Source organism: Phoxinus phoxinus, assembly GCF_949152265.1.
Source record: "Phoxinus phoxinus genome assembly, chromosome: 13".
NCBI lineage: Eukaryota > Metazoa > Chordata > Actinopteri > Cypriniformes > Leuciscidae > Phoxinus > Phoxinus phoxinus.
The window spans coordinates 5,863,159-5,879,015 of NC_136888.1; the positions used below are offsets into that span (position 1 = coordinate 5,863,159).

The following is a 15,857-nucleotide window of genomic DNA, read 5'->3' on the forward strand; positions in this document are numbered from 1 at the left end:
TCGACAATTATAAAATGTCACACCTAAATTCAGGCATGTTTTAAGATTACATAAAATATGCAGTCTATGTAATTTTAATGTAGCCCAATAGCTGCTGTATGCGAGCTGATAAACGAAACGCGGAGTGGATTGAGCGTGCGCGTGCCACACAAAATTTGTCGAGCACATCCCTTTTCACAGACATCTCTGGAAAGAAGGTAAAGGAGCATAACATTAAAGGATAATTCCGGTATTTAACACCTTGAGTCTATATTGTAGTTTGTTTTGGATGAACAAGAGTGGTGGACAACATTTTTTTGACAATGGTTCCTCTCTCGAGTTTTTGACTATAATAGAATTGGCCATGGACCCATTTAACATTGGAGTCAATGGGCATGTCCGAAAATGTCATTAAAACAGCCAATAATGTTCGTTTACAAAACTGTTAAACTCACCGAGTGATTATGTTAGTTGATGTTCCAGAAACAAAAAGTGTTGCGAAATACAGTTTATGTCGTGTTTTATTCCATTTTGTACAATCCCATTGAATTCTGTTGAAGGACTGAGTGCTCGTTAATATAAATGCGCTACCGGAAACGGAAAGCGGGCTGTTTACATTTGGTCGATGTAGTCTTTTTGCTCGCTTCCGTTTCTCATAAGGCTAGCGAGCAGAGCAACTGTGCTCCGGGAGAGTAAGCGCAATAAACAAACAAAACTAGGGGTGTCCATGGTTAACCGATTAACCGTTAAAAATTGCGTAACCGAGTGAAACATTTTGCTCGGTTAAGTGGCGTCAATGGCGTGCATTGAATTTAGTTGTAATACATTTTTGCACCACCAGAGACCACCCGAGCGCTCCCAGACATTTGTAATGTCCACAAGAAGTCATGACCAGTTTTCTAATATGAAGCGGGCAAAGAAAAGCACAGCGTGGGAGCACTTTAAAATCGAGAATGACGGGGCAAAATGCAAGTATTGCAATGCAGTGCTTAGATTTACTTCAAGTACAACCTCATTGTTGTACCATCTCAACAGCCAACACCCGCGAACGCAAAAGTCAGTGACCTACTTTAACTGCTCTGTCCTTACCACTGCGTTTTATTTCTATAAATTAATTTTGTTTCAAATGTGGTCCAACCAGTTATTAAAGGTGTTAAAAATGAACTACCCCTTTCTCGTGTGTCTGTATCTCGGGGTTGCGGCGCGCACACTATGGTGCTGCAAGTGCAACCCGATCACACTAAATGCGTCTCTATAGCACGCAGTGAGTTTATCGTGTAATGTATACGCGAAAATTAGTTTTTACGTGCATAGGATACGCATGGGTTGGTTAGGGTAGGTTTAGTAGTGGTGTGGGGTGCGTGTGTATTATACGTTTGGGTAGAATTAGTGGTGTGGGGTGCGTGTGTATTACACGCAATGAAGTGCGTATCAAATGCATGCGAAAACTGCGTATCATATGCACGTAAAGACTCATTTTCGCGTATAAATTGCACGATAAACACACTGCGTGCTATAGAGGCGCATACCGAGTATTAACCGCTAAGGGCCTCGGTTAACGAAAAACTTGAAAACGTGCAGCCCTAAACAAAACCTTTATTAATTGTGCAATATGAAGTTGAACTCGACTGTGACCGTGAGTGTCCCGCGAGACATAAACATCGGTTATCGCCATCAAGTGGTCGGGAGGGTGCTAACGCTTCAGATTCAAATATTGAGCGGAAGTTACACGGTTGTGAAGTGTCTGAAAAAAATAGTTCCACTATAGCAAAATAAACGGATTGGAATCATATATTGCGACGATATATTGTTTATAATCATCAATGAACACCACTAACCACTCGGTGAGTTTAACAGTTTTGTAACCGAACATTATTGGCTGTTTTAATGACATTTTCGGACATGCACATTGACTCCAATGTTAAATGGGTCCATGGCCAATTCTATTATAGTCAAAAACTCGAGAGAGGAACCATTGTCAAAAAAATGTTGTCCACCACTCTTGTTCATCCAAAACAAACTACAATATAGACTCAAGGTGTTAAATACCGGAATTATCCTTTAACTGACGGTAAAGAAAGCTGCTGCATGCTCAGATTGCTGATCGCTCACTCAGCACACTTTGGATTGAAACTAAATCGTATAAGTAAAACCTTTAACTGTTACGTGATTTTTCTTACGTGATTTATGAATAACGAGTGGTTACTTATAGGACAAGAAGTTTACTGTGCACAAAACATCCGAAGCATGCGCCCAGAAAGCCGCGTCAGACAGCGCTCGAATACTGGATTTAATTCCCTTTCATGTCTTGCGTGAATTCACTCAAAATTATGTAGAAAACTAAAATTTTGCTAAACAAATTAAATTAACAAATATGATACATATTCTTTTTGGTTTATCTACCTAATATATTTAAAAATGACAAATGCAGTGAATATAGGTGTCGGTATCAGCGAGTAGCCTACCGAAAATGAAAGTGGTAAAAAAAAAAAGTGGTAGCCTATTGTGCATTCCCACTTAAAAGCATTTAATGTATTTTCCCCTGTGTCCAGCCATGCCAGCTCATGAAAGGGAAAGATCACCGGTGAAGGTTTTAGAGGACTGTGCATGTTCTTGTGTTCAGCTAAACAGTGTTGTCTGGACATCCTATGGTGACTTATTTACAAAAAATTGGGAATATACTTGAACCAGGTATTATTATACACCTTATTGGAATTGGATCCCCACCAAGCATGTTTTTCACCACTAGGTGGCACCATTCCCAAAAGACTGATGTCACTCTGCCTTCACTTTCTTTTCCATCACCACCTCGTCAATGTAAATCTCGGCCCCAAGGCTCAAAGACAATAAACCAGGCTACATTTTTCCATGAATCTGAAAGCAGGTTGGCATTTGTTGTAGCTACCGTTCATGCTGATTTGATTGTAAATCCATATGTAAATAACTATTTTGTGCAAGTGTTATACAGTATATATTCTCCCACTGTTAAATAATGTAATGTTAATAAGAAAGGGTGTATCTGAGTATCTTATGAGATTGCTTTTTTTTATAGGCAGTAAGCAGAGACAGTGGGCAACCGGTGAAAAGGCCGATCTAAGCCAGAGCGAGGAGGTAAATGTCATGCACTGCTTGTTTTTATTGGAGGTTCTCCCGCAATCTGCCCTTTTCCGTTCCTGGGACCTATTGTTTAAATAGGAGCTTTTAATGCAGGGCACCAGATGGGCCCTCAAACAAGTGTGGATAGAGGCATGTTTACCGGGCAGCGGTGTGTGCAGAGCAGGTGAAAATATTGAATACCCCGCACCAATGGCTGAGGCAGACGTGACACTTTCGCTTGTAAAGCTTTATTAGGCATATGCAATAGTCGAGAGGATATTAGCATACAGAAGGGAGGATATGAGAGCAGATATGTGCCGCGATTTGAAAACACATTTAAAGGCAGGTGAAGTTGTTCCTGCACTAGGCGGGATGCATGATTACTGTATTAAATAAATAAGAGCCTGTTTTATGACAGAGTGCCAAATTAGCATAACTGGCTAATGGGGAAGGTTTTATTCACCTTATTTTGCAACATGGAAGTAAGCTACTTTCTATTATTGTGCAAGGCTTCTGGTTCATTAGGCGCTATAGGTCAAGTCAAGTCATCTTCATTTATATAGCGCTTTTAACAATGTAGATTGTTTCAAAGCGGCTTTACAGTGATAAATGGATAATTGAAGGTAACAGAGATTGTTTTGGCTTTATATTGTTTTGGCAACGATCATTAGTTATTAAATTAGAGACCGCTAAGACGACACCGTTCTCACTAAACAGACATTAAACGCGAACCTGTGAGAAACGCTGATGACGCTCACGTGCGCATCAAGAATCAATTATAGTTATGCGCATTTGAATATATGTGCGCAGGTTTGTAATTCCCTACAAACCAAGCCTTAACAAACTACTTGTCTGGCCTTAAATTTTTTTTTTACAGAATTTGATCACTTCGGGGTAGATACGCAAAACCGAAATTATCCCGACAACGCTTTATCTGTAGAGTTGTACAGGGATCCTCCATAGGGAGAGACTAGTTGGCACTTCAGCACAGCGTTGTCATCGGGTCCAGGCGAAGGTCATTCGTCAGATCTGGATACGGCCTGGATCCGGCAGGCTGCGGGAAAACCTCGGGATAGAGACACTAAAATTAGCGTAGATGCCATTCTTCTTATGATGTAACGAGTACATCAGGATTTAAGGGAAGTGTTCCCAGTCCCGGCTGACCTAATCTATGCAGCCTAACATTGAGTTATAGAAGTCTATAATGTATTATGTGAATGCTAGGTCAAAGAGATGTGTCTTTAATCTAGCTTTGAACTGACAGAGTGTGTCTGCTTCCCGGACAATGTTAGGAAGACTGTTCCAAAGTTTTGGTGCTAAATAGGAAAAGGATCTATTTTGATATTCTAGGTATTATTAACTGGCCAGAATTTTGAGATCGCAATAGACGTGAAGGACTATAATGCGTTAAGAGCTCGCTCAAGTACTGCGGAGCTAAACCATTTAGTGCTTTGTAAGTAATCAGCAATATTTTAAAATTGATACGATGTTTAATAGGCAGCCAATGCAGTGTTGACAGAACGGGGCTAATATGGTCATACTTCCTGGTTCTGGTAAGAACTCGAGCTGCTGCGTTTTGAACTAGCTGTAGTTTGTTTGTTAAGCGTGCAGGGCAACCACCCAGTAGAGCATTACAATAATCTAGCCTTGAGGTCATGAACGCATGAACTAATTATTCCGCATTTGTCAATGAGAGCATATGGCATAATTTAGATATATTTTTAAGATGGAAAAATGCGGTTTTACATATACTAGAAACGTGACTTTCAAATGAAAGTACTTGTAGTATAAGGTAAATGAAACGCTACTACAATTATTTGATAACAAATACCAGTTTTCAATATCAAGCAGCATAATGGACTGTTTTTGTACATCCAGAATAATAAGCATCTGGCACCAGAAGCCTCACACATTCAAGTTACGAATGGCCACGTCTGCTCTTAAAGGTGTAATAGGAGGCTTTGTTATGTTTTAATGCACTGTTGTGCATAAGATCTGCAAAGTTACAAAGCTAGTTCCCACAAAGAGATTGTTTCTATCTAATAGAGAACCGCTGCAGACCTGCCAAAAACACCTCAATTAAAGTCCATATTACTTCCTCAAACGTCCACGTCACAATGTGAAATATTAGCATAATATCGCCAAAAGCCTTACGCAAAGTAAGAAGGTGAGGCTTCAGTGAACTGTGTTGCCGTCATGTCGCGGAGACACTGTGTTTGAATGCGAAAGAAAAAACCCTTTGTTAGGAATCAATGGTTAAGATTTATATGCAGGATAACGCTGTTCCTGCGCTGTACAACCCAGAAGTGCTTGTGCACAGGGCCTTTTACAGAGGACAGCTTCCTGAACCCGGAGAGTACAACGCCGGCTATACACACACCTAAATTAGAAAATATACACTTCAGTATACAGTTAACTATTTTATGTAGTCACTTCATACATAACGTTGTTACAGTGAAGAAGACTAATTAAACTATTACAAAATTGCATCTGAAAGGTAAGATAGTTAAAAATTAAAATTTAACAAGGGAAAATGCATACATTTCCAACACATGCTTAAGGTGTTTGGCCAATCACAACGCACTGGGTCAGCTGGCCAATCAGAGCACTCAGAGCTTTTCAGAAGGAGGGGTTTTGTAGAAATCTACGTGTTTCAGACAGACTGGGAATAGATAATGTACAGTATGTACAATAATGTACAGTATGGGAAAAATAATGTGTTTCTTGAGCATTAATGCATGTAAACCTACACTGTAAAAATTATATGATCAATAAGTAGTGACAATATATGTTTTTACATTGCTTTAAGTCTTCAGTTGCCTTTGGCTTGCTCAGTTGAGGATATTCAATTTAATTAATCAATGAATAATACTATTGATTAGCATTACCAAACATGGACGTTTTATTATTATTTTAATTTAATACTGTGAAGCTGCTTTGATACAATCTGTATTGTGAAAAGTAACTTAAAAATAAGTTAAGGAATTTTTTTTTCTTTTAATTTTAAGATTCAACAATTTTTTTAAAGTCAGTTTAATGTAATTTAAGCATCCAAGTTGATTGTACTTAACAATTTAAGGCAGCAACTTTTTTATTTATGGTGTATTCTATTACACCTGATATAGAAAATAATGAACTGTTAAAATAGCATCATGTGACCTCTCTAATGTTAAAAAGGGGGATATAATGTACACGTTTTTTTTTTTTTTTTTGTGATGTTTGAGATTTGCAGTATTTATTTAACAGTGATGCATATTCCCCGGACAGACACGTCACATTTTTGAAAATGCTTATAAATAACACTATTATCTTTCTCTGTGAAGAATGCATTTCATATTACTGTGACATTTCATATAATCAGGGCGGCTCTGAAAAATAGGTGGAATGCCCCAATTACTGTCCTGTGTTATATAGGACGCGTGTCGTGGATTGTGTGTGTTTGAGCACCTGGCTCTCTGTCAACACAGGATCAGGTCACTGTGTACATTACGCTGCTCAGAACGACAAAGGCTGCTCGGTTTCCTGTGATTAAAACTGAAGGCCAATACTGACCACACCGGGCCTTTGATTAACTGCCTCGCATTTTCTTTCTTCTCTGGATCTTTTGAGAGTTTGTCCATACAGTGAAAATCAATGGTAACCAAAACTGTTTGGATCCCAACATTCTTCAAAATGTCTTCTTTTGTGTTCCGCAGAAGAAGAAGAAAACATCATACAGGTTTTTAATGTCATGAAGGTGAGTAAATGATGACAGCATTAACTATCCCTTTAATGATGAAGCTATAAACATGTGACCCTGGATCACAAAACCAGTCATAAGTCGCACTGGTATTTTTGTGGCAATAGCCAACATTGTATGGGTCAAAATTATCGATTTTTCTTTTATGCCAAAAATCATTCGGATATTAAGTAAAGATCATGATCCATGAAGATATTTTGTACATGTCCTACCGTAAATATATAAAACATTTATTTTTGTGAGTGAATGCAGCACAATCGCGAACATAAACTGACAACTTTAAACGCAGTTTTCTCAATGTTTTGCTTTTTTTGCACCCTCAGATTCAAAGATTTTCAAATAGTTGTATCTCAGCAAATCTTGTCCTATACTAATAAACCATACATCAATGGAAAGCTTATTTCTTCAGCTTTCAGATTATGTATAAATCTCAATTTAAAAAAATTACTGGTTTTGTGGGATGATGTACATGCTCTAACAAACCCTTTAAGACCCAGACCAAGCCCAGACCCTTCAAAGCCCAGATCCAGACCCAAGAACCCGGCTCTCCAGATTAATAACCAAAAGAGAGAAAACTATCAACTTATTTCTTTTTTTTAAAAATAGATCTGTTTTGTACAGTTGTTGGCCACGGTTGAGAGCTTTACATAGTTTTACATGTATGCATCTGACAGACATTTTTCACCCTGAATGTCTTGTAGTGCATTCAAGTCAAGTCAAATGTATTTGTATTGCGCTTTCCACAGTACTCATTGTTTCAAAGCAGCTTTACAGAACATTACATACTGGTAATGTCAATAATGCCATAGTGCGTCAACATAGAGCAAGTTTTAGGGCTGGCTGATATCAACGTCTCTTTCAAGCAAAGTCTGTTCATAGTGGCCATAAGTTTCAGTTCCTCTGGGCAGCTGAATTTATTCCTCAAGTAGTGTTAAAAAAGCTTCAGACTGAACCAGCCAATGCACATGTGCGAGTCTCAAGACACTGGCTGCATCTGGAATCATGTATGTCTGAATTTACAGTACTCAAAAGAGTAGGACAGATTCCGGACAGTGTGCATACGATGGACACTTTACTATCCCATGAGGCCATCAGAGAAAGATTTATGAATGGCAATGAAGTGACTTAACTAATGTTGGTAAATCACATGATAATGACAACATGGTGAATGTACGTCTGGATTACATTAATAATACACCCATTCATACTACCGGTATATAGAATGTAGTTTTTTAGTGGCCGTGAAGTAATCATGGCCACTAATGTTCAAGTAATCTTCTCAAAAATAGTATGTGATTTCGGACGCAGACGCTGACTGTTTCTCTGGCACCCGGAGTTTCTAACGGCAGTTGCACTGATGCAAGACTTCACCAATATCCCTTATTCAGAGTGGCGTGACCGGTATGAAAGCGAGGCTGTGCGGGATAGACTTTCCGTGTTTCTAATGGCATCCGCTGCGAGCTCTAACGGGCAATTTCCACCAACTGCGGAACGGCGGCGGAGTCAATAGGTTTCCATTAAAGTCAATGTGTGTATTTACACTGACTGCGTCCCAGCACCGGCGATCCGCAGCCCTCCGGAGCAGATACGCAGAGCTTCTAGTTTTGCCGGATGCCGGAGAGCTCCGCAGCAATTCAGCACAGGGCAGATTGTGCGGGACAGGTTATATCGCGCGATCATACGTGAATTCGCGAGATCCCGTGGGTCCTTGTGACTTCCAAGGGGGTAATCCATCCGCCGGAAACCGAAGCTTCCCCGGGCGCCGCCATTGGCTATCAAGCCATCACCTGCTGTTAGCATTTCATTGACTCCCATTCATTTTGGTGTCACAGCGAATAACTTTACATCCGAGGCGTTTAAAGACTCCATTTGTCCATTATTTATTTATTATTTATAAACACAACAATGTATAAATGGCTCCATTACCTTGTATCTTACCTTATGGCCCCGTAGAAGCAGTTTTTGTAAAAATAGGCTAACGATTGCGTCATAACCACGCGACTCTGTCGCACAGGAGAAAAAATTACCGTATAGACCGGCGGAGAAGCTCACAAGCAATCTGAGGGACGTAGAGGCATAAAGTCCGATAAAGTCAAGAGAGAAGCCCATAGAGAGTGATAAAGTTGATCCTGCTGCTAGTTCATGGACAGCTAATGCTCACGCTCTCCGTCTCTGCGAGATTCGGAAGGGAATGAACTTCACTTTTCTCTGTTGAAACCTATGGGGTCGCTGTGTCCAGTTTATATACTGTCTATGGTGACTTCAGCTGTCAGTCATGGCCGCAGCTGTTCCGCAACAAATCCGGACCTGGTGGGTATTGAAGGACGACAGAGCCGATCCGCAGTTGGTGGAAATCCGGGGTTAAGCTCCTATATCACTTATAATTTTCCACAGCTCATACTGTCTTTTCATCTACTGAAATTTATTGGAAAGATACTTTTGCAGTGTTTCGTCAGCAGAACAATCCCAAAACACATTAAATTATAGTACAGCCCACTGAAGAGATACATGTCTGCCCCTCACAGCCTCGCTTTCATTCCCATTAAAAATCAAAGGCGGCGCTGCTGTGAATAAGGTCAATTGGTGACTGGCTGACTCTTTTATTTAGAAGGCGGGACTTACTCTAGCCTGGCTCCGCCCTCCTACGTACTTCCACTCAATTTTAATTTTCCTTCAGTACGTCGTCTGGGTTTGCGGTGTTTTTACCGGTCCAATCAGCGAACAGAGGGAGTGGCTGAGAACGATGACGTTGAGGTTGTGCGCTAGTTTGAGTTGAAGTTTCGTGACGACCAAACGTTAGCGATTGGTTATGGCAGATCCAGAGTGACTCTGGGCAGATCCAATAGTTTTAAACTTCAACAGAGTACCCGTCTACAAGGAAGTTAACGCTCGTTAATGGAGAGAGGCCAGACTCTCTGTACAAATGAAATGTACGAGAGTCTGGTAGGACCAGGCTAGACTTCCACACTTTCACACTTTCTCCCATTCAGTAATACTGTATGAGGCAAGGCAAGGCAAGGCAAGGCAAGGCAAGGCAAGGCAAGTTTATTTATATAGCACATTTCATACACAGTGGTAATTCAAAGTGCTTTACATAGAAGAAATTACAATTATTACATAAATAATAAAAATAATTAAAACAGTTTAGAAAATAAAATACAGTGCAAACAGTCGGACGAACAGTGGCACAGTGCTCATTCAGTAAATGCAAAGCTAAGCAGTGGTAATTCAAAGTACTTTACATAGAAGAAATTAAAATAATCCAAAGAAATAAGAATAATTAAAACCATGTCTGAGATGGAAGTGATTGAGCAGGTTTGCGGTGCCACTGGACCTACAATCCAGGGACGTCCTCTGCTGGGGTGGTGTCCCCCACAGAGCATGTTTCACTTTTGCTGTTTTAAACAAACAGCAAACCTTTATACTCTCCGTACTAGCTATGTATGAGTGCACTGTCTTGGTTTATCTTGGTAAGTCTTTGGCAATATGACAAAGATATATATAATAAAACAAAGATATAAGTGATCCTCCAGATTTAGATCTCATAGTCTAGCACAAATATCAGCCAATTATGAGATTTAAATATTGGCCAGAATTGTTCTATTAAAGCAACACTAAAGACCTTTTCCTCTGCGGTCGCCCTACAGGTTGGAAGCGGAATTGTCCATTTCCACTGTCGTAAATAATTTAGCTTATCGTCACACTGTTTATCCTGTTTATTCTTTGTAATGAACGATGTCCACAGGCAAGGTAGAGTATGATGCATGATTTTATGAAAGTATGATGTATTGCGACATCAGAAATGAAGAAAAACTAAATTATGACTATTGTAACGCTTGACGCAAAGCAAGTCAAATTTGTGTCTCATTAGAACTACAGAAACGTGACCTAATCTGGCAATCTTACATTATAGCAGATATAGGGTCACAAAGCGAAGGCAGAAGCGCCGTTCACCCTGTTAAGACTTGATGAACCACTGAAACGATTTTGGAAACATTATTTTAAGGTAAAAAAAATCTTCTTCAGTGTTGCTTTAAGAGATTTAAATACTGGTCAGTATTGTTCCATTAAGATATTTAAATGGTGGTTAAAAGTCTTCAGTTGAAAATATTTTGGTCATATTGCCAACCTCTAAGTAATTTTAACAGGGAGCTGCCAGAAAGTCAACATATAATGCTTTAGTTCCCCATTGAGAAAGCCTGAGGCGACTGTGGTAAGGAATGAAAAACTCTGATATACTGATGATCCATCCACAGGTAAATATTCCCAGGATGTGTGTTCCCTGGAAATCGAAGGTGTCTACAGAACACGCGATCTAAACCACAAGATCAGCTTATTTCTCATGCAAGTTCAGTATTAGATCATTTTGAGCGTTCACCAGGATGTTCATCCTAACACAACACACAGAAAGCCACCACCTTCTCCTCTGGCCTTACCAGCTGCCCTTTGACCGATGGCCTTTCATACTGGCCATGTGCTGCAAGACAGAAGGGTCTCCTCACATTACTCACGGGGACAGCCAAAGAATCCTCCCCGAAACCCCTCGGACAGAGACGGATGATGAGCAGGAGCCGTGTCCCTTCAGTGGCTGTCAGCATGGGCGTCCGTCACCAGCTAATAATGAGGAGAGTCAGTGGAACAGCGCTCGGGTCAAGTTTGGAGACGGCAACGTGGGACTGTCATCCAGCAATCAAATCAATCATATTCCACGTCAGGAGCCAATATCTCGAAGGGCGAAGCTCTAACGGACTGAGGAGATCAGATGGACACTATATACGCGTGATGGCCACTTTTATAGATAGTTTGTGAAAAGACAATGGGTGAAAGGGTGAGTACAGACAAAGAGATTTACAACACAAACACAAGGGTCAAAAAGAACAGACACAATGACCATCAAAACATGCAACGCCTTCTTGCCATCACACAATAGAAAAAATATTCACACACAAGAGCATTTTATTGCCCAGAGGTTACTCTTTGCACATTTATCAGATTTTCGATGTTTCGGCCAAAGTTCAGGAAAATAAAGGGAGGCACAAATTAGACTTTTTTACATATTAACATTGTGTCAAATCATATTGAAACTTGCACTTGCTCTTCATTTAAATTCGTGGCTATCTAGAAGGACCAACTGGGACATTTAAATGATTTTTCTCATATCTGGACTTTTTTTTCTAAACACAACAGCCTGTAGCAATACCATTTTGGAATTTTAGCTTTCTTATTAAAGTTAGTTCTCCTTTGTGAGCACTGAATGAGATGCATAAAATACATAAAACAAATAACATTAGAGTATGTTTTACAGAAAAAATTATATGAAATACGATTTAATACTTGTCTTTATACTTAAAAAATGTCATGATTCAGGCCCCGTTTACACGAGAACGCTCGCGGGTGAAAACGTAAAAATATTTTATCGGATGTGCCTTTCGTTTACACGGCGACGGTGTTTTTGGGGCTTAAAAACGCAAAAAAAGTGAAACCACCCTCCAGAGTGGAAATCTTAAAAACGCTCCACCATCGCGTTCCCGTCTAAAGGGTAAAAACGCAAAAGTCTGCTAAACAGTGAAGGCGTCGCGTACGTGTTTACGTCACAGGCATGCGCCAGTACAGGAAAATAACAAAACATTATCAAACTAAAATATAGCATTAATTTCATTGACAAAAAAAAAAAAAAAATCTGTCATCTTTGAGCGACACGCGAAGAGCACCGAGGGTTAAAGCAGCGGCTTTACCGTATTAAACATGAAAAACTGTGTCAGCGTCTCTTTCTCTTTCAGTGCTCCACATTGCCACCTAGCCGCCTGGAGTGCACACTACATCCAATTTCACACACTTTTGCGTCACCATATGCACCATATTGGGGGGAACCATATTCCCCCCCAATAACGCTCGTCTAAACGCAGAATAAAAAGTGATAACGCAACGGCACTTTTGCGTTTTCTCTTCAGATCGTTTCCGTGTAAACATAGCCTAACTCAATGTTTCTAATTATACACTGAAAAAAATTTGGAGTAGGATTTACTTGAAAAAAGCTAGGAAACTTTTTTCACTCAGAAAATGCTAGTAAATTTACAAAGATTTGCCAAGTAAAAACCTAAACATATTTATCAGTAGCTTTAATTAGAAATCTTTAAGTTATATTTACTTGGAATATGGAATTAAGTAAACTTTACTTAACCTAGTTAAGTGAAAGTAACAAAGAAAATAAGTAATTTTAACTTGGCTAGTAAAAGGTTGATATCGATTTAGTTGAAATTTCCTTTGCATTACATTTCACTCAAACAATTTTATTGAGTTATACCAGTCATTTATAGTATGTGCTTTACTTAGAGTATCTAAGTAATTTATACTTCATCATGTCAGATGTTTTACGCTTGATGGAAATGCAAAGACCTCAATACTTGGTAGACAATACACAATGACGGTAACATTTGATGGATCGTTTTTGTGTTTGAATGTGTCATTTTGAGCAGAAAATTTACTCGAAATGTCACAAAATGGCAAGTTACTAATCCTGACAACAAAAGCAATGATAAAACGGTGTAAATACAGCTGGAAACCAGTGAAAAATGAACCTCATTAATTATTCAAGGCCCAGTGCATGATGGGAACCCCAGTATCAGTATTTTTACTTCATTTTATTGAGTTGATATTTACGCTTTAATTTCTACTCGCTTGAATTAAGTACTGATATGAAATTTACTTAGTTTTTTTTATTCTTGCCTGAACTAACTTTTTCATGTAAATTACATAGTTTTTTTTTCAGTAGTATTTACTTCACCAAAAAATCTTTTTACAGTGTATATATTTTTAAAAACTTCAATGCATAGAATAATCATTCTTGTTTCCCTAAAGAAGATTTCACAGAACAGAATCACTTTTAATAATCTAAAGAATAAAGAACTGTTGTGCAATGGAAAGGTTCCATGGATGTTAAAGGTTCTTCGTGGAACCATTTTATCCAGAAAAGAGAGTTTCTCATTGATTGTTTTGTCAGGTCGCCTCTGCTGGCGATGCTGAAGGAATGCGGCGTCAGACCCGAGACCTGTCCTGTGAAATACCAGAGCCACTCTCCCTCATTGACATTTCAACATGACATTTGAGATCCACTCCATCTCACTGAGGGAGATATGAAATACACCTTCCTTCTGCATTGCCTCATTCTGTGCAAGAGAACATTTACAGGAGAAAAGAATCGGCCATTGTGTTGATCACATTAACTGGGTAACCTTTAATATGCGACTGGCGCTTGGGCTTCAGTTTCCATTTCCTTCCTTTCATGACCGTAAAAATGATCATAATTTTAACGGTAAAAGACTGTAAAAGTTATATGGTAAAAACCTGTCAAAACCTGTTAACAGTATACGTACGGTAGGCCTATATGTATATGTATTTTTAAATAATGTAATGGGACATTACATGTAATTTTACAGTAAAATACTGTTAAATGTACAGTTTTTGAAAGTGAAAAAGTCATTTTAAAATGTACTGTGAAAAAACATAAATTGACACCCAGAATTCCCCGCGTGACACTTTACATTTGATGGATTTTCATTGAAATGAACTGTTTCTTAATTTTTTGCTTATTATTTATGCAAATGTGGGTTTTATATTCCAATTTATGTTGTTAAATTAATGTTTATTGCATGATGATTGCATCATGATTATTGTTACCATGATGATGCTATGTATCATTATCATTTTGATAATGTTTTCATATGTACATTAACATGTAATATAAGTTTTTAAATTGTCAAATTAACCAAAACAGTTGTAACATATGTCTTAAGCTTTTTTTATGCTTCTGTGTCAACTCCACGCCGTAGCTACGCCGTCACTCCTACGGCGTCGTGGCCGTTTTATGGTTCTGCGTCGGGTTGTGTTGCATCGCGGTGCATTTCACCGCGAGAACGCTAGGGGGCGGTATCACAGCCCTATGGTCTGCGTCGCCTCGACGCGTAGTTACAATTTTTTGGAGGTGCACGTCGAGCTACGGCGGAGGGGGCGGAGAGGGGTTCGCGTCGACGCAGAAGGGTCTGCGGGGGTACGCCGTCGATTCGACGCAGAAGCATAAAAAGGCCTTTACGGTAAAGCTCTGGCAACAACAGCTGTTTTTTGTTGTCGTTTTTTTATCATGAACTTTTACAGACCAATCCAGAGCAATAATTTGTTTTACAGTGTTGAAAGCTTTTGTCTTTAGTCACTCTTTTGGAAAGAAGCAACTGCCCACTGATGCAGAGTTTCTGTGTGTGAAGCAGATGCTAAAAGTGCTATTTAATAAAACGTACACTTTACAATTTGTCTTGCAATTTTGAAGTTTATAAGGCCTCTGAACATATGAGATATGAATGGTTTTAAGCAATGGTTTGTTTTTGGCAGTGTTAGTTGGCACACCACAGACCCATTGAGGCAGAGATTGGGGGTGGGCTGCTCCGCTGACCTTTTGACCGGTAAGCCACTATCATGCTAACCAACTAGAACCCTCCAGCAACCCTCCAGCAACCGCTCCGAGCACCTGTGTGACTTATGGACATTGCCACACATAGTTTCAAGAATATTACAAATCCACCTTATTCTGTCATTTAAGTTTTGCAGAAAGCAAAATTACATTTCTGGTTTCTTGTGTCCTTGTTCATTATTCACAATTCTTCATCATAAAGCAGTGATTTTGAAACTTACAATAAGATACAATATGACATCATTCAAAAAAGATTATGAACCGCAACAAACAACATCAGCCGAATGACAGTGGGTTTGGATTTGATTATCTAATCACATTCCTTGTAATCTCCATCAGTGTCTCAGACCCTTCCACACGGCTCATCACGCGGATCATGTGATTGACGGCGGCAGAAATCAGAGGATGAGAATGTAGAGCGCCGCGCAGAGAATACTGGTGATTAATGAGCCCATCATCTGCTGGAGAATTGATTTCTGCACAATTAGCATATCACAGATTGTCTCAGATCACGGCCGGTTCAGCTCTCGAGGGTCATAGTCTGCGATCATAGAATTCAGTCGAGGAAAAAATGATCTGAAC

The 15,857-nt window shown here is 39.4% G+C and overlaps 1 long non-coding RNA gene across 1 annotated transcript; it reads left to right on the forward strand.

Moving 5' to 3' along the window:
- Positions 1-2,736: 2,736 nt before the first annotated feature.
- On the forward strand, positions 2,737-14,854 carry LOC307009326. The gene is made up of 5 exons (XR_013799989.1): positions 2,737-2,863; positions 3,032-3,090; positions 6,771-6,811; positions 11,071-11,642; positions 13,815-14,854. It is a non-coding gene; the product is annotated as an uncharacterized lncRNA (long non-coding RNA).
- Positions 14,855-15,857: the final 1,003 nt, after the last annotated feature.